General features: G+C 49.0%; 1 protein-coding gene across 4 annotated transcripts in view; it reads right to left on the reverse strand.

Annotated features, from left to right (window-relative positions):
* CYRIA (CYFIP related Rac1 interactor A) overlaps positions 1-18,431 on the reverse strand; it is a 102,482-nt gene that overhangs the window by 55,282 nt on the left and 28,769 nt on the right. For 3 of the 4 annotated variants that reach the window (XM_070379145.1, XM_070379141.1, XM_070379144.1), the window contains exon 2: positions 3,407-3,558. The gene's annotated coding sequence lies outside the window, so the exon portion shown is untranslated. Of the gene's footprint in view, positions 1-3,406; positions 3,559-6,798; positions 6,969-18,431 lie in introns of those variants that run through there. The other variant, XM_070379142.1, reaches the window with a different exon arrangement.

Genomic DNA, 18,431 nt, shown 5'->3' on the forward strand with positions numbered 1-18,431 from the left:
CACCCAACCCTCTCGGCCTGACATTCAAGGCCCCTGGTTAGTCCTCCCACCTTCTGTCTCTGAATGAGTCTTTCTTGCTCAGACTCACCTCACCTTCACCTCACCTTCACAGGTCCTCCGAGAGGCAGCCCTTGTGTACGCCCCCTTTCTGCCTGGAAATGCCTAACCTTTCCCTGAAGTTTCCCGCTCTCCCTGCTATTCACCTGGCAGACTACTCCTCTCACTTCCAGGACTCAGTGGAGATAGTGTGTCCCTAGGAAGCTTCCTCAGCTATGCCCCTCATTCTGCTTACATTCTCCCAGGGACGGGGAGCTCACTACCCCAAATGCTCCATCTCTTGGCTCCCTCACACCCACTCTCATCTGATAAGTAGTGTGCTGTATAATTACTAGCAGGCTTCTCAGGAAAACCATAAACCACCCGAGGGCAGGGGCTGGATCTCAGCATCTTTCCCCAGGTGTCTAGCACTGGTACCAACACAGAATAGGCACTCACAGGTTTGCTGAATGGATTGATCCTCCCTCAACCCAAAAGGCCAGGCTTGGCAACAGTCTAGGTGAATGAATTCCAAGAAAATTAGTACCAGCAACTTGTGGGAGGTACCAGCAGAAAATTCCCACTCTGGCAATTGCTTCCAAAGTAACCAAATTAGGACAACTGCTCACTTGGACCTGATTTATCCATGCATACTCTCCAAGCAGCCTTGAACCAGTGCCTGGCCACAGGCTCCTAGAACGGGGCCAAGTCTCATTTATCTCCAGAGTCTCACTACCGAGTGCCCAATACAGGTTTGGGAATGAATGGTGAGTACTCTATTGGGCAAGAACATCCATCTTCATTTCTATTGCAGGATGTTTCAGGGATGAGGCCCTTGAGATATTCTGGGGAAGAAGGAGGAAGGGTAGAGGAGGCTCTGGAAAAGTCAACCAGAACATAAAAGCCCAAGTCTTCACAGTGGCTCACAAGGCCTGCACCACCTGCCCACGCCTCCTGTCCTCACCTCCTTCCACTGTCCCTCGTTCCGTCTGCTCCAATCCTATTGGCCACTGGCAGCTCCTTGTAGCCCAAGCACATGCCTACTTCACAGCCTTTGTTCCCACTTTCCTTCAAGCCTCCGTCCCCAACTTTGTTCGGATCCTGCTCCAGTGACACCCAGTCAGGGGGGCTTCCCTGGTATCCTGTTGAAAACAGGAGGCTGGGGGCTACAGGCATACAGGTACTGCTATCACTGTGAATTGGCTTTATGGTCATTATTTTTTGCTTTATTTTTTCCATAACACTTAGTACTACCTGGGATAATATATGCTTGTTTATTTACTGACACGCCCTTGATCCCATCAGAATGCAAGCTCAAAGGAAACAGGAATTTTGCTTTGTTTTGTACAGAACCCTAACCCCAAGAATGCCCCTGCTGTGTAGACATGCTTCATTCATATTTGTGGAATGCATGGATGGCTGGATAAAAGAATGCCCCATAAGAGCTAACAGTTAAGGAAGAAAACCAACACTGTGGGCCTGGACAAACATGTGCTTGAAACCTAACTGTCTCGCTGAGGGGCCAGGAAATCTGCCCCCAAATCAGCTGATCCTAGCTGTAAGGACATTCGTCTGGATCTTGGAAGTACGCTGGTCTGAAGTGGGAAAGCTGCTGGTGATGAGTTAGTTTTCAGCTACTATCTGATGGGACAAAGGATGTACTCAAGAGGCTGGGAGGGTGGTGAGATATAACAGAGCAAACCGTCAAATAGTTGAACTGCAGAAGGTGGTCTGTCAAAGCTAGAAGAGGGAAGGCTGCTACTGAAGAGGAATGCTGAAATCGAGAGCTGTTAACAGTTCTCTTCTTTACTTGTGTGTGTAGACTAGCCTGTCCCTAGGGTTTTGGCCACAGGTTCAAAGGGAGCTCAATGGGGGCTCAAAGCTGTATTGAAATACCTCTGAATAAGGATGACCAGGGAAAGAAGCTGACATTTTTTTGAGGTTTACCATCTGCAAGAACCCACGGCAATGCATTATCGTCTCCTTGGAGCCTAAGCACAAGCCTTCATCACAGCAGGGACTGTCCCCATCTTACCGTGGGGAAACTGAAGCTCAGGAATTTACGATGATCTAAGCAAAAATCACTCAACCAATAAATAGCAGAACTGAGATGTGAAATCAAGTCTGTCTAATTTCAAAAGCTCTTCTCCTTCCTCTGAATTATGCTACAACTCAGGGACCCCTCGGGGGAAAGAAATCATAAGAGGAAGAAAGGCAAGGAGCACAAGACAAATCAGTTCCCCCAAGAATGAGAATCTGGCATAAGGAACAAGTCTGGGACAAAATAACCCCAGGACTTCAGAACTGGAAAATACCTGCGAAATCACCTGGCCTTACCTTCTGTACTGTCAAGCTTTATGAAATGCTTCTGATTTTGCTTTTCAGGGGAAAATAAAAATATGTAAATGAAAAAGATGAGCTTTAGGAGAAGACAGCAGAAGGTAACAGCAGCAAACACTGAAAGAGTAACAAACGGGCGTGTGGTCATCAGGGTGTATTGTCACCTCCTTCGTGACTGCTGACCTCGGATGTGTGGGTGCCCTGGGCCAGCTTAAAGGAGATGCACTGATACCCCACAGTCCCAGCAGACAAAATCAGCAGATCTTAGGTCACCTGGGAGGAATGTCAGCTTGTGTCAGGCCGATGTTCAAAGAGGTTCAAGTAGGTGTGACCCTCTCCCCTTCCAGGTAAGAAGAAAAGTATCCAAAACTGACTGGGAGGCGGTGGGAGAGAAAAAGCCAACGTGCTGGTGATGAGGGAAGAGGCAAGGGCACCATAGTCCGTAGTGGTGCACCGCGGTGCCAAATTTACCTGGAAATTCAGCTGGTTTTACCTCCCAAAATGTTACAGCAAGTGAGACACCAACCAGGCCTCTGGCATGAGGCTTAAATTCATGCCAGGTCAGCCACTTCTCTCCTTGCTGGTCTTAATCTGGATGGCCAGGATGGGCAGAAAGAAACCCTCAGATGGATTCTGTAGGGACAGAGCAACCTACAACAACAGCTCTGAGCTGCTCCCCCTCCATGTTTCAAGCTCCTCTGTTTCTTGCCTAAACACTCAGAAGACTCATGTAGCAAATGCTCCCACTCAAAATGCAGTTACAGAACCTGGGGACAGTTGACCACTTCAGAATGAGCTACTTTGAAATACACATCAGTTCTTTATTATATCCTTGTTTTTTCTTTTTTCTCCTTGTACATGTATGTGGTGTAAGGAAGCATGAGTTCCAATCAGAGATGAGATCTCTGGCCGAAGGACCATCCTTGAGACTTCTGGGTATTCTGGAAGCCCGAATATCATAGATTCTCTGCACTAAAAATGCTGGTCATCACCGTGCTGTCGGCTAAAAGCAAAGACAGTTGTTTCTTACCTGGAGATCTCTCCCGTGACTTGGAGTCACCAATCCAGGCTGACGGAACGAATCAGATGAGCAGCTGTTCAGCCAAGACAAGTCTAGCTCCCCAGATCAGGGCTGTGGCCCCTGAGAGTCCTGTGGTTTCTCTGTCCCTGGTGAGTGATAATCTGCAGAAAGGGAACACAAGTCATGTTACTAGGAGAGGCCATTTCCTCTTCTACTCTGGCCATAACACATTCATTTACGCAGAGCAGAGACAGCCCCAGAATCACCGATTACCAGGGACGGAAGAAACACAACAACCTTGTCACATGTAGTTGGGGAAACTGAGGCTCAGAGAAGAAAAGAGCCTCACTCAAGGGTCTTGCCACTTGGAGGAAGACTCCAGATCAGAACGTGTCTCTGACTCTTTGGCCTCTGGAATTTTAAAACAAATTTTTAAAAAGCAGCCACGTGACCCATCTGACTTCTCAAACAAGTGGTCATTGACCCTGAATGGAACTCTCTGTTTTTCTTTTTCCAAAAGAGAGGTGGCACTTTTTCCAGAATGCTGTTTTTGTAGTTTTTTGTAGTATTACCCCCTGGGAGCTGAATGAGTAAAACAGTCCACCTCAGGCATGTGGTTGGCATGGTTTTCCCTGTTTCCCTTTAGAAAAATACTGTTATGGAAGAGAGGGACCCATGAGCACAGTGGTGGGTGGAGTTGGTTTTTTAATGAGAGTCGTCTGTATACCCAGCCCCTAGGTCAGCTGATCTGTCTCTGTCTCTTTTGTCTATCTGTCACTACATGTTTCAAGAAAACACAGAAATACACATGGACTCTCCTCCCATGGATATCATCCATTATGTGATTCCCCCCACCTTTTTTTTTGTTAAACTATAATTGATTTACAATATTGTGTTAGTTTCTGGTATACAGCAAAGTTATTCAGTTATGGTGGTAGTTTAGCCACTCAGTTGTGTTCAACTCTTGCGACCCCATGGACTGTAGCCTGCCAGGTTCCTCTGTCCATTGGATTTCCCAGACAAGAATACTGGAATGGGTGCCATTTCCTCCTCTAAGGGATTTTCCTGACCCAGGGATCAAACCCATATCTTCTGCATTGCAGGTAGATTCTTTACCAACTGAGCTACCAGAGAAAGTGATTCAGTTATACATATATACATATATCTGAGTATGTCCATTATGGTTTATTACTGGATATTGAACATAGATCCCTGTGCTACACAGTTCAGTTCAGTTCAGTCGCTCAGTCATGTCTGACTCTTTGTGACCCCAAGGACTGCAGCACACCAGGCCTCCCGGTCCATCACCAACTCCCGGAGCTTGCTCAAACTCATGTCCATCGAGTCGGTGATGCTATCCAACAATCTCATCCTCTGTCATCCCCTTCTCCTCCCACCATTAATCTTTCCCAGCATCAAGGTCTTTTCCAATGAGTCAGCTCTCCGCATCAGGTGGCCAAAGTATTGGAGTTTCAGCTTCAACATCAGTCCTTCCAATGAACACCCAGGACTGAACTCCTTTAGGATGGACTGGTTGGATCTCCTTGCAGTCCAAGGGACTCTCAAGAGTCTTCTCCAACACCACAGTTCAAAAGCCTCAGTTCTTCTGTGCTCAGCTTTCTTTTTAGTCCAACTCTCACATCCATACATGACTACTGGAAAAACCATAGCTTTGACCAGACAGACTTTTGTCAGCAAAACAATGTCTCCGCTACACAGTAGGACCTTGTTGTTTTATTATGTGATTTTTCTGAACAGTGTACATTTGAACAGCCACTCCTCTATGCAAAACATCAAAACCAAAGAAGGGATCCCACATTCATGAAGCAAAGCATTCATATCATGTGAATCTTATAGATATAGTTTCCTAATTTATCCTCAAAAACTTCCCCTAAAGGTACCATGAGTTCCATTTTCCCAAAAGGTTAGACCTAGAGCTGAGTTGGAGAGAACTAGAATGCCCTGCAGAGTCATAAAGAAAATTCGGTGCAGAATGAGGCATGGACTCATCTCTGACTCCAAAATCCGTGTTTTGTTCATCTAAACTGGACTACAGTTATTAGGCCAAAAAACACTAGGAGCTGTCTTATTTTCCAGTGTGTTAGCTTGAAGGCAGGCGAAAGTTCTCTGGCAGCTGTTAATGCTGTCAGGACATGAAGGGTTATTCTCGTTAGATTCTCATTCAGACAAGAGGCTCGAAGGGCCCTGGCTTCCTGTGTGCTGCCAACCAGGACTCACGTGCCCCAGAGATGCTGGGCTGGCCCTGGCCCCGAGCAGCCAGAGGGCCTGTCAGGAAATCATGATTATCAACGGCCGGCCTCTGTTCCTGGTCTTGGACAACAAGTGACAGGCTGGAGAGATGATGGGGGGTGGAGAAAGGGGAAGAAAAAACAGGAAGTGGCGGGGGAAGGGAAGGAAATGATAGAGAAAACACAGCAACTCCTGCCTGATGAGAAAGGGATTTCTGAGCCTTGCATTTTGGGAAACCAGGTCATGGTGGTAGCGGGGTGGGGAGTGGGGGGATCGGGGTCGGGCCGGGGAGAGAAGTTAGTTTCCTCCACCTTTGGGGTCGTGCCCGTGAATTCCCAGCAGAGCACAGGCCAAGGAGAAGGGTGCCCCCCACGGGTGCTGTGTGCCAGGGCCCCTGACTACAGTGGCTTTCTAAAGAAGAATCCAGGGGAGACCACCTCTCTCACCTCTTGGTTGTGGCTGAAGCCAGAGGTGTCACAAAAGGACCTGGGAACTTTCGAGGCAATCAGTATCAGGGGGTGTGATCCCGTCCCCACCCCTGTCCTGCTCAAATGCTCTCAAACTTAGAACCATTTTCATGTGTTTGATTAGGACTTGATCTCCCCCAGTGGGGTCCGGCAAGAATCACACTTTCTTCTATCGCAATACTAAGAGAGTCAAGGCCAGCAGAATGCTGGGTCTCCTCCAGACCATGACTCTAAGTACTTCCAGAATCTTTTCCTTTTGTTCACTTTACTTAATTACAGACACAACGAAAGTCCCCCAACTCCCAGTGGGCACCATTGAGGCTGGCAGTCACCTGGTAAGCTGAACATCCACACAAATAGAAAGCTAAACTAATAACCTGATCACTTTGTAATATCAAAACTAATAATACTTTACAGGATCCGAATGGGTACTAGATGGTAGGCAGGGAATACAGAGGTCCCCCCCAAAGACAAGTCCTAGATACCAGTCCAACCCACTCCAGTGGTTCCCCAAACTTGTTGTGCATCTAGAGAAGCTAAAAAAAAAAAAAAAAAAAAAAAAAAGTACAGCCCAACCTGGATTTGGGGCCAAGCTTCTGGAGAGATCTGTGTCATCACTGGCTCTGGCCCACAGACCAGCATTTAGATAGCTTGGATCCTCACCCAGCCCTCACAGGGTCCTACCTCCTTCCATCTTGTCCATTCAATCACGGAGACCCTCCCAAGGAGAAGCCTGCTCCAGGGCTCTGGCCTTGATTCTGTAAACTACTCCCCCACCATCCAAACAAACACAGAGCAATGAAAAGCAAGCGTATCTTTGAGAGGAGTCCAAGCTTTTTGAAGGGACGGCTGGCGGTTTCCTGTCTGAGTCACCCACAGGCCAGAGATCCGTCAGGGAGCACAGAGTCAAGTGAAGAAAGACACTGACAACTTCCGCCTCTGGTCCCCACCAGCAGCCCAACCTCACACAACATCAGCACGGGTCTGCTTCTGTTGCCATGGTTACAAATGACCGGAGCCACAGCCACTGTCCCTTTGCCCCAGGGAGGAAACCAGCACCACCCGAAGCCACCAGTAGGCGGCGCTGTGGCAGCACCTGAGTGCTTGTGCTCAGCGGTGTCTGATTCTGCGACCCCATGACCTGTGGCCCGCTAGGCTCCTCTGTCCATGGGATTCTCCAGGCAAGAATACTGGAGTGGGTTGCCATGCCCTCCTCCAGGGGATCTTCCTGACCCAGGGATCAAACCCGTGTCTCCTGCATTGCAGGCAGCTTAGCTTCTTTATCACCTGAGCCACCAGGGAAGCCTCTCTTGTCAATATCTTGTCTTCTTTGGTCATTTTAACAGCTTTTTGACCAGAGACGTATTAATACATCTTTTGTTATCCAAACATTATTGACCGGAGTGTTCCAATATTCACTTACATTACAAATGGCTGGTCACAGGCATCAGTTTCTGCAAAAAACTCCCGGATCAATAATGTGTTAAGAGAGGGACAAAGCATGGTGTTATTAGCCCATGTTAAAAATGGGGAAGCTAAAACCCAGAGACATAAAATGACTTCTCCAGGTTCACAGGACAGAACCGAAACCAGAACGGGCATCTCCTGACCTTCTCCAGTCTAGTGACCTGGGACCTTTTCACTGCCTCCTGTCCACCGCCCACCTCGCCTCCCCCTTTCAGGGGAGGGCTGAGAAATAGCTTAGGACGTCTGTGTGTCTGCCATTTTTGAATGGTTTTGAAAGTGGAACCACTGGACAGACAGAAGGTGATACCTATAGACGGTGAGGGAACTGGAGAGCCTGGAAGACCACCTGCCTGCCCTCCAAGCTGAGGGGACTCAGAATCCAGAGCAGGGCAAAGCCTACTTGTTCCAGCCACAGGTTAACCAGCGGCAGGGCCTACACCCTGAGTCAGGGAACCTCAGAACGCTCTCTCCCACAGCAGCAGGAGCCCCGGTCAGTGTGAAGAAAAATACGACTCCTGCTCATCAGGTTCCCACAGTGCATCAGGCGTCACTGAACACTGGAGACCTGGTGACTCCCTGACACACTGGACAGATAGGTGTTCTTCCAGCTGCTTTTACAGACGAGGAAACTGAGGCCTTGTCCAAGGGACTTGGCTTTTGAGCAGTAGAGACAAGAGCTGAATTCCTGCAGTCTGGCTCCATTCCTGCTCTTAACTACTATGCTGTTAATATTCCGTCTCCCCATGTGGCACTAGTGGTAAAGAACCTGTCTGCCAATACAGGAGACTTAAGGGATGTGGGTTCAACCCCTGAGTCGGGAAGATCCCCTGGAGAAGGGAATGGCAGCCCACTCCAGTATTCTTGCCTGGAGAATCCCATGGACAGAGGAGTCTGGCGGGCTACAGTCCATAGGGTCTCAAAGAGTCAGACATGAATGAAGTGACTTAGCATGCACATACTCCATCCCAAAGCAGTTACATTTTAAAAAAAAAGAAAAAAGGAAAGAAAGAGACACACAGAACAGTCACTTAGTGGAAAGAAACGGGGAACACAGGAGGCGCACTAGAAGCAGACACTGCCTTCATGCCAAAGGTGGAGGAAAGGAGGAAACTCTCCAGGGCGGGAAATAGTGATTGAAAGGTGCTGAGCAGGCAGGACCAGGATTCTGGTCCCCAGCCCTTCCTGGGTGTCAGCCCTGCCCCCACCCCCTGGGTGTCAGCCAGCACCAGTAAAGGACTTCCTGGCTTCAGTATTGACACAGCACCACTCGTGGGAAGAGGAAGTGAGGTGGGCTGCGGAGGGTTTGAGGGAGGACCCAAGATGGGAGAGACATCAGGGTGGATGGAAGGGATAGTGTTCTTGAGAACTCAGCGCCCGTGTCACAGAGGGAGGGACCCACTGGGCAGCTGGTGAATGAGACTCTGCCAAAAGTTCTCACCCAGAGCAGTGAGTGCACACACTACCAGGGAGCCTGGGTTCTAAGGGTGCCGGGTGAATTCAGACTCAGGAGGAACTGGGGAGCAAGAAAGGACAGAGAACATCCCTCATCATTTCACAGACGGGGAGACTAGAGCCAAAATAACAACAGTCATGACGTCAGCATCATCATCATGGCAGCCACCATTTACTGACACCTGTCATCTATCAGAAATGAACTACATGCTTTATATAGGTTATATGGTAATAACATCAACTCTAAGAAGGCCGTATGATTATTCTTAATTTATAGTTGAGATAAGCTAAATCATATCCTAAAGGATAAGTAGCTAGTTGGTTAGGAGCAAGGATCTGAACTGTTGTCTGACATTTTGGTCCATGGTCTTACCTCTAAGCTACGTGTGTCATGAGATGGTGACAGGCTCTGCCCATGACTGATGGTGCTAACCCACAACCAACTTTTGAACTGTTAGAGCACAAAGGTACAGGTCTTTAAACTTAGACATATTATCCACACTTTATCCATACTATGTATCCACTTATGTATCCATGCTACGTATCCACCTATATGGTTACATACTATTAAGGTAATCAAGCAGCTTATGATCCAAACCTGGGTTCTTGCCAGAGTGAAAAGGGCCTATTAATAATGCTGCTGGGGAACTCCCCTGGTGGTCCAGCAGTTGAGAACCCCCTCTTCTAATGCAGGGGGCATGAGTTCGATCCCTGGTCAGGGAACTAAGATCCCACGTGCTGCATGGTGCAGCCAAAAAAATAAAAAATAAACTGAGGGACTGCAACAGAAATCAATGAATCAGAAAACAGGAAAAAATTAAAATAATAATCGTGCCGCTGGGACAACACGCATTAACCAGTCCTGTCCCAGGCACACAAAGACCTTTTGTCACCCTGCTATAACCACAGTCCCGGGGGTGGGTTCTTTTAAGCCTCACTGATTCGGTGGAGAATGCTACTGCATGATCTCCTGCTTTCTAATTTACCCACACACTCCTCTGCAACAATCCACTCTCCCTTTGCTCACCAGAAAGTCTTCTACACCTGTTGGCCTCATGGGCCTTACGGATAAAACAGGCAAGCTGATGATAAAGCGGATATCCTATGATTTGGGAAGCAAGGGTGTGACTTGTTCAGCAATAGATTTTGAAAGCACTGCTGGGCGCCTGGTGCCCTCGCACCCAGAACCTCAACAGGCAGGTGTTCTGATAACCAGCCAGTCCCCCAGACCTGAGGGCTCGGCGTCTCTCTCATCTCCGGCGGCCCAAGGCAACAGGACAGGAAACATTGCAAAGAGAAGCTGCTGCGTCCTGCTGGAGAAACCGCCACCCATGACAGGACCCAAGACCCTGCTTCCTTGGAAGGGGGTGCAGGGCTGGGACAGGTGCCCTGTCTCCATTGCCAGCAGGCACCGATCCCCCAACCCTTGGAGGGTGTGGGGTTATACCCACCTGTCCAGGGATCTCTCCTCTGACTCTATGAGCCTGGGGAGGAGGGAGGCGGCACTTAAAGCTTGTTTTTTGTTTCTTAAGCTTTTTGTTTCTTTTCCGCCTTCTTAAGAATCTCTGATCAAGAGGAAAAAAGAATCTGCTGTTCTTTTGAAACAGGAAATCAGTCTTAAATCAATCTCACACATCAATACAAGTGAAATGCTAACAAGAGAGCAACAGGCACTAAGTCCATTCTCTTAAGAGCTGTTTCCTGCAGTTATTTAATCAGGGGCATCCCAGGACCTCTGGTCCAGTGATTCTCTGACAGCTCAGGAAAGCTCAGTGGTGCTGGGGAGCCCAGAGACCCCCAGAGGGACTGGTGAAGACACAGGCCGCAGGGCCCTGCAATAACGCACACAGCCAGCCTCTTGTTTTGCATAGAAGTGTCTGCTAGTGATGATTTTTGATTAAGAGAAAGACTTTTTTTTTCCAAATTAGGTCACATTCATATGCCATTGGGGTTTAGGGCATGGACTTATCTTTTGTGGAGCACTTATCTTATTCAACTCTCTGGGGTTCCCCGGTGGCCAGGGTTCCCTGCCTGCCAAAGCAGGAGACGCCGAGATGTGGGTTCAATCCCTGGGTGAGGGAGATACCCTGGAGTAGGAAATGGCAACCCCCTCCATTACTCTTGGCTGTAAAATCTGATGAACAGAGGAGCCACAGTCCACGGGGTCGCACAGACCTGGACACAACTGAGAGAATAAACCACAATTCAACCCACTACTGCTATCAAGTTATTGCTATTACTATTATTAAAATTATTGGTCGTGCCATTTAGGGGATGCCTGAAACCTCAGGGAGGGAAGGGACTTAGTTAACAGCACCCAGCAAGTAGATGGCAAAACCAAGACCAGAACACATTTCTCCTGACTGACTCCTGCTTCTTCTATCTCAGCATGTGACCCCCTTGCGCTAGGGGCTAAGGGCAAGGAGCCCAGACTGGAGCAGGAAACGGCCCATAGACAGACAGTGACAGAACCTGGGCTCAGGCCATCCCAGACCGTCAGAGAGCAAAGGGGGACAGGGGCGACACAACCCTCACTCTTCCTCACTCGGTGCCGGACGTCGGGCGCACATCACGTGACTGCCTCATGTGTGACAATCACAAGGTTGGTTCCATCAGGTCATCCCCTGGGGTCAGAGAGTGGGAGACACCTTAGAGATCCAAGGAGATCAGCCTCCTCTCCCTGACAAGCCTGAGCACCAGCACAGTCAAATCGCAGATCTCTGGGGCTCCTTCATGTTCCTACCTCCCTTCCCAAGGCTACAACTCCAGGAACACCCCCTTTCTGGAAGGACGAGGGCACAACTTAACAAGCTTGCATGCACGGCCATCGGCGGTGGTGCAAGCCTAGACACTGAATGCTTCGTGGTGGAGCCAGGAAACCTTGGTGTAGCCTGAACTTGGGTCTTGCTTGGGCTCCGTGACCTCTGGTCCCTCACTACCTCTCTGATCTTCAGATGCAAAGTCCGCTCAGTGCAGCCGTAGAGCCACATACATGAGCAAGCCTCTCCGGGCTACTCTGAAGATCAAATGAGCCTCGAAAGCACCACAGCTATTTACGTTCATATGCTCTCTCTGCCACTGAGCGAAAGTGCCTTGAGAGGAGGGGCCCACGTCTTCCTAATTTTCACAAGCTATCACAATGAGCTCAAAGTCCTGCACAAATGACAAACACTCATGGCCAAGTTTGTAAAATCCAGCCTCCCTGGGGGCAGTGAACGGCTCAGGGTGGCTAGAGAGGGAGAAGGAGGCAGCAGAAACACAGTAGAAAGAGGCTGGCATCAGGTTGTGGAGGACCCTACACATGCCCATCCTTTCTGTGTGGCCAAGTAGTGAGCTCGTCTATCAGATGTTTTTGTACTAGTGGGAGGACGGAGCTGTGGAAAGAGCCTGGGGTCTTGTGCCCAACAGTCACGAGCTGTAATTTTTGGACACCTGGACACCTGGCTGCCCTGTCTGCTCAATGGTAATGATCTCTCCCTTTTAGGCATGTGGGCGACCCAACATAAAAAGTGGCCAGTCCAAAAAGAAAAAAAAAGTGGTCCGTGCAGTGCATGTGTGCTCAGTCATGTTTAACTTCTTGTGACCCCATGGACTGTAGCCCACCAGGCTCCTCTGTCCATGGGATTTCCCACGCAAGGATACTGGAGTGGGTTGCCATTTCCTTCTCCAGGGGATCTTTCCAACCCAGGAATTGAACCCAGATCTCCTGCATTGCAGGCAGATTCTTTACCATCTGAGCCATAAGGGAAGCCCTCAAATTCAGCAAATACAACTGCCCCCTAAATAAGTGGAGCAAAAAACTGACCTGGGCTATCAGAGTCAATGATTGTTATGGAAGTTCGAAGTCAGTGCTGCCTGGAGGTAACTAAGAAATGGTACCACGGCCAGATTGGACTGAGCACAGCCTGAGAGCCAGTCTGGCTGGAGGCATTTGTTGTCCAAGTTCCCAACGACCCTGTTGCACTCCAGCACCTCGTGCAAAGCCTGGCCGCACTCCTGCACCCAAAAGCCACAAGAGTCTCACAGGGCAAGTACCACCCAAGGACCACAAACCACCTGCAAACTCCCAGCAGCCCCTGGTCATTGACACAAGGCACCATTGAAGTGGTTTGGGTTGGTTGTTCTACAGAGGCCTTGCTTACGCCATGAGGCTAGGTAGGGTTGGGGTAGGGGTAGGAGGCGGCAAAGCACAGGGGGTTGAGAAGCGAGAGATCTGGGCTCCAGTTTCTGCTCTGACTCTAAATCTCTCTCAGAGCCCAAGCACATCACTCAGCACTATCTGCATCACGAATGGAGAGGTCTTTGGAACTCAGGGCTCTCAAGGTCTAAGACAGCCCTTCAGTGGAGTGTTTCTAAAAGAACTTAGCCTGGGATATATATTATATACTGCCCTTGGAGAGAGTGGTTTTCTGACAAGCCAGGCCTCTGCTGAAAGCTGTGAAAGCGGAGGTCCTCCTGCAGACACCTCAGGCCAAATCCAACAGGTTCTAGTTCTCACCCCACTGACTCTTGCTGTGCAACCCTGGGTGAGTTGCTTTACCCCTCTGAGCCTCAGTTTTCCTCACGTGAGACTCAGTGGTAATGACATTCTGCTCATGTCATTTCCCAGCAAGCTCTGTTTTCTAAAACTTCAAAGAAAGTACAAATCTCCTTTCTCTCAGACGTGATGAGGCCAGTCAGACTCCACCCTCCCAGACAGAGCCAGACACACCTTCACAAAGCAGGGATGGGAGAGATGAGGGGCCGTGCGTTACGCTCAGGAAGAGGAGAGGGTCCCTGTCAACAGCGGCAACAGTGATGAGAACGGGCTGCAGTGACAGCTGGGAGCCGGCTTATCTGAGCTGATGACAAGATGCCCGTAACCCTGGCCCAGGCAGACAAATACTGGGGACCCTCAGACAATAGCACAGCTGCTCCAGTTCCTGGGCCCCCCTCTGTTGCGAGGCAAATTAGGAATCGTTAAATCAGCATTCATCCTCAAGATGCACAGGGCTTCTGCCTTTCTCAATAGCACAGGGATGTAGGGGGCAAATGCACACACCTCCCCATCAGGGTCCCAGACACCCTACACCTGGCCCTAGGGGGAGAGAAGGGAGAACCATGGACATAAAAAATGCCTGGGATGAGATCAGACTGACTACAGAAAAATGCATCGTCCTTCTGAGACCCATTAATTTCTAACGAAACCCATATTCCTAAGACGTGTTCAAATCTCTCCATGATCAGGTCCATACTGAAAGAGAACCACCATTATATAACCTCTCACTTTAAGCCCAGTGTTCTTCCGCCCTGTTCTGCAGCCCAGACTTACCTCTCCACACACCTCCCTCCTTTTTACCATCCATCCAGGCCAGCAGCAGTCTCACCTCCTCCAAGAAGTCTTCTCTGATACTTTTCTGATACCCAGTCCACACGGACCTCTGTTTTGTCTGAACTCTCATAGCACTTTCAGCCTGCACCAGTCAGCGTTTTTACTTCATCGCTTTTTGACTGTTCTCTTATACCAGCCTCCCAACTGGTTTCATCCTGCCTGGACTCAGACCCATGTTCTGCAGAAAGAGCTTTCTAAAGCATATCAGATGATGTGTGTTCCCTGCTTAAAACTCTGCTAGTACTTCCTACCACTTCTAAGGTCAAATTCAAATGTCACGGCATACTCCCGCCCCTCCGCTGAGCCTGCCTACGCTCCAGTGACACCAAAGTACTCCTGAGTTTATATATTGAGGTGGTACCAAGAGTGGGATAAGAACTCAGTTGAGAATTCCTCCCACAGTTTCAAGGTCCACTCCCCACGTCAAATGCTGGACCACAGAGAAGATGGCTAGGAGCAAATGGCATTGAACCATGACCAAGGTAAAAAGAGTCAAGACCAACTAAGTGCTCAGTCATGTCTGACTCTGCAATCCCATAAACTGTAGCCCACCAGGTTCTTGATCTTAATAAGCTTACAGCAATGTAGTCTTCAGCCATTCCATTGACCAGCCAATGGGAGAGTAGGCATTTGAGACTGGGACATAAGACAGTTCATTTGTTCTTTACAACCACAGTGATGAGGCAATGTTCACAGCCATGGAAATTGAGGCTTACAGAAGCTGAGCTCATGCCTGAACTAAAACTCCAGCCAAGATCCCACCTAGATATTCTGGAATGGTATATGGAACCCTGCAGCCCAGTGGCCATCACTACTTTGTACCGCTAAGTACCTCCCATTCAACTTGTCTGATGCTGAGCAAAACACTTCGTTCCTGCCTAAGAGTTCATTCTGTCCAGGAGACCCTCCTGATGAGCTCCTGTAACTCCTTAGATGGAAAGATTGTGAAACTGGATGTCCATCTAAAAGAAAAGGGAGAAAATTCCACTCTAACTGTTCTATAGTTATCCAGAGGTGATCAGAAACCCTGACTAGCCTAATCATACCCCCAATCATACCTCACAGTCATAAGAGTGTGTGTTTATGGTAGAAAGCGTAGAAGAACAAGGTTTGGAAGACAGAAAGACCACTGTATGGATGCTGTGTGGACAGAAGCACCCACGGCGCCAGCTCACCAGAGCCAATTATACCTATATCTTCCCAACTTCACATTCAGTGAGGTCTTATAATTAGAAACCGCCCATGTGGGAATACTTACACTGTGGAAATTGGCAAACACTCCTAGTCAGGTTTGTTTATGTTTTTCCCCAGAGGGTCAGTTATTAAACATTAACCAGGCACAACTCAATGGATCCACCAGAAGTCACTGAGTTAGGATGATGGGGGATTCAAACTGTAGCCACAGCTGTGCCCCCAACTCACCATTTGGCCTGAGCACATTTCTCTCCTTCTTGATCCTCAATGACTTTAACTGTAGACTGGGAGCAAAGAATCCTTGCTTTCCTGACACACGACTGTATAAGGTAGGACGGTGGACCTAAGTGCATTTGAGTAAACGTAAAGATAGCTTGGTTGGTAAAGAATCTGCCTTCAATGCAGGAGACCCCAGTTCGATTCCTGGGTCAGGAAGATTTGCTAGAGAAGGGATAGGCTACCCATTCCAGTATTCTTGGGCTTCCTTTGTGGTTCCATTGGTAAAGAATTCGCCTGCAATGCGGGAGACCTGAGTTCGATCCCTGGGTTGGGAAGATCCCCTGGAGAAGGGAAAGGGTATCCACTTCAGTATTCTGGCCTGGAGAATTCCACGGCCTGGAGAATTCCGTGGCCTGGAGGAGTCCATGGGGCCGCAAAGAGTCGGCCACGACTGACAGACTTTCATCTTCACTTTCAAAGTTGTGAGGATGTATTTGGCAACGTCTGCAGGCATTTCCGGTTGTCACAGCTGGAGTGTGTGCAGTGCGACTGGCGTCTTGTGTGTAGAGGCCAGAGATACTGCTAAACACCCTACGATGCACAGGACATTTCCAAAACAAAGACTTATTTTGCCCCAAATGTCAGTAGTGCCAAAGTTGAGAAGCCCTGAACTAAAGATACTTAAACATGTGGCCTGTTGAAGTTCCCTGAACACATCAGCATCCAAGAGGAAAATAAAGGCAACTCGGGTCAGTTGGAGGAACCCTGGAGGGTCAGTGGGTGCAGAACAGGGTGGTTAGTGCTACAGGGCGACAGCCCAGGGATATGAGTTTCTGCACCAGCACAGTGCCTGGCATACAGTAGGTGCTCAGTAATGATCTGTGGGAAAAGCAATGAGTCTAGCTGGGACCCAAAGTGTAGTCTCTCTAGTAGACTCACACTCGTGTGTGTGCACCCTCCATCACAGGGACACCAGCTAGAAGAAACTGACAAGAGGGATTTCACCTCCTCTGGGAGGGAGATGGGAGGAAATGGTGTGACATCCCAGCCCCGGGGACTCAGCTTCAACAAATAATCGCCAGCTTGACAGTCACAGCAGCCAGCCGTGGTCAGAAAAGCAACCTTATTTAAGTCACTTTCTAATAGGAGTTGAAGCATCTTGAAAGGTGAAGTTTTTGAACCCTCTCTGGGGAGGTGATTGTTAAAAACACACAGCAGGCAGTCTGGCTTTCCACACATTCACAAACCACTTTTTTTTTTTTTAAAGACAATCCTTTTATCCCTTGTACCACTTGGGACTGCAAATGCATTTAGCACAAACCACCCGAAGCAGAAACAGCGTTGGTTAAGAAACCCTCCAAGCACCAGGGGAAGCAGGCTGGCATGGCCCAGATGCTCACAAGAGAAAAGCGATGACATGCCACATACCAACTGTCCCAACTCCTCTGGGGCCTGAAGTCAGCAGGGCTGTGGGGAGAAGCTTTGCCACAAGTCTTTCCTGGAAGACCCCCGGCGAGCCTCTCGGTTCCCTGTCCCTGGGCTGGACTGGGAGAAGCGGCCCATTTCTCAGGGAGCAGGTGACAGGACGGGACCCCCCTCAGTGTCTCCCTGACCATGAGCCATCTGACTCACAAAGCCCTGTAATTAAAACCCCAAGGGTTCAGAGCTAGTTCTAGATGTAGCTGGACCCAGTGGCTTCTCAGGCACCAGAGCTGCCAGCAGAATGACGAGGGTCTATTGATTTCTCCTGGTTTACTGATGACAGCTCACTCAGCTACCAATTAGGCTCGCAGGATGCCAGGGCTGGAAGCCACCTGAGTACCTGCTCCCCTCCCCCAATCCTCTTTAAGAATGAGGGGCCCCTGGCCCAGGGGAGGGGTGCACTGCCCCAGGCCTGTTGTGGGGTTTTCTATTGACTCTTAGTTGAGGGCACTTTTGTGACTGTTCAGTGAGTCTTTTTGTTCAGGTCTCTGAACTCTAAATGATGAAACTTGGAGAATTCAGTTCAGTTCAGTCGCTCAGTTGTATCCAACTCTTTGCAATCCCATGCAGCATGCCAGGCTTCCCTGTCCATCACCAACTCCCGGAGCTTACTCAAATTCATGTCCATTGCGTTGGTGATGACATCCAACAATCTCATCCTCTGTCTTCCCCTTCTCCTCCCACCGTCAATCTTTCCCAGCATCGGGGTCTTTTCCAATGAGTCAGTTCTTCACATCAGGTGGCCAAAGGACTGGAGTTTCAGCTTCAGTCCTTCCAATGAATATTCAGGACTGGTTGGATCTCCTTGCAACACAAAAGACTCTCAAGAGTCTTCTTGGAGTGTAGGCATAAGCTAATTGTGGTCCAGGTAGGACTTGGGACCACAGGATGGAAGCAGGGTAGTTTCAGGGAAAGAAATTTACAAAGTAACCACCACTCGGTGAGAACTTGGCTCCATCCTTGGCTGAACTTGGCCCCTTCCATGCTCATCTCTCACTCATTTCTCATGTCCATGACCCAGCAACAGGTCATGACTCAGGCTAAGAGAAGTAAAGAAAGGCACTAAAGCCCAAAGGAAGGCATTGAAACTAGTGAATCCCTTTGATTCCGATGTTCTTGCCTTAAACAAATT

The sequence above is a fragment of the Bos mutus genome, chromosome 11 (genome assembly GCF_027580195.1).
Source record: "Bos mutus isolate GX-2022 chromosome 11, NWIPB_WYAK_1.1, whole genome shotgun sequence".
NCBI lineage: Eukaryota > Metazoa > Chordata > Mammalia > Artiodactyla > Bovidae > Bos > Bos mutus.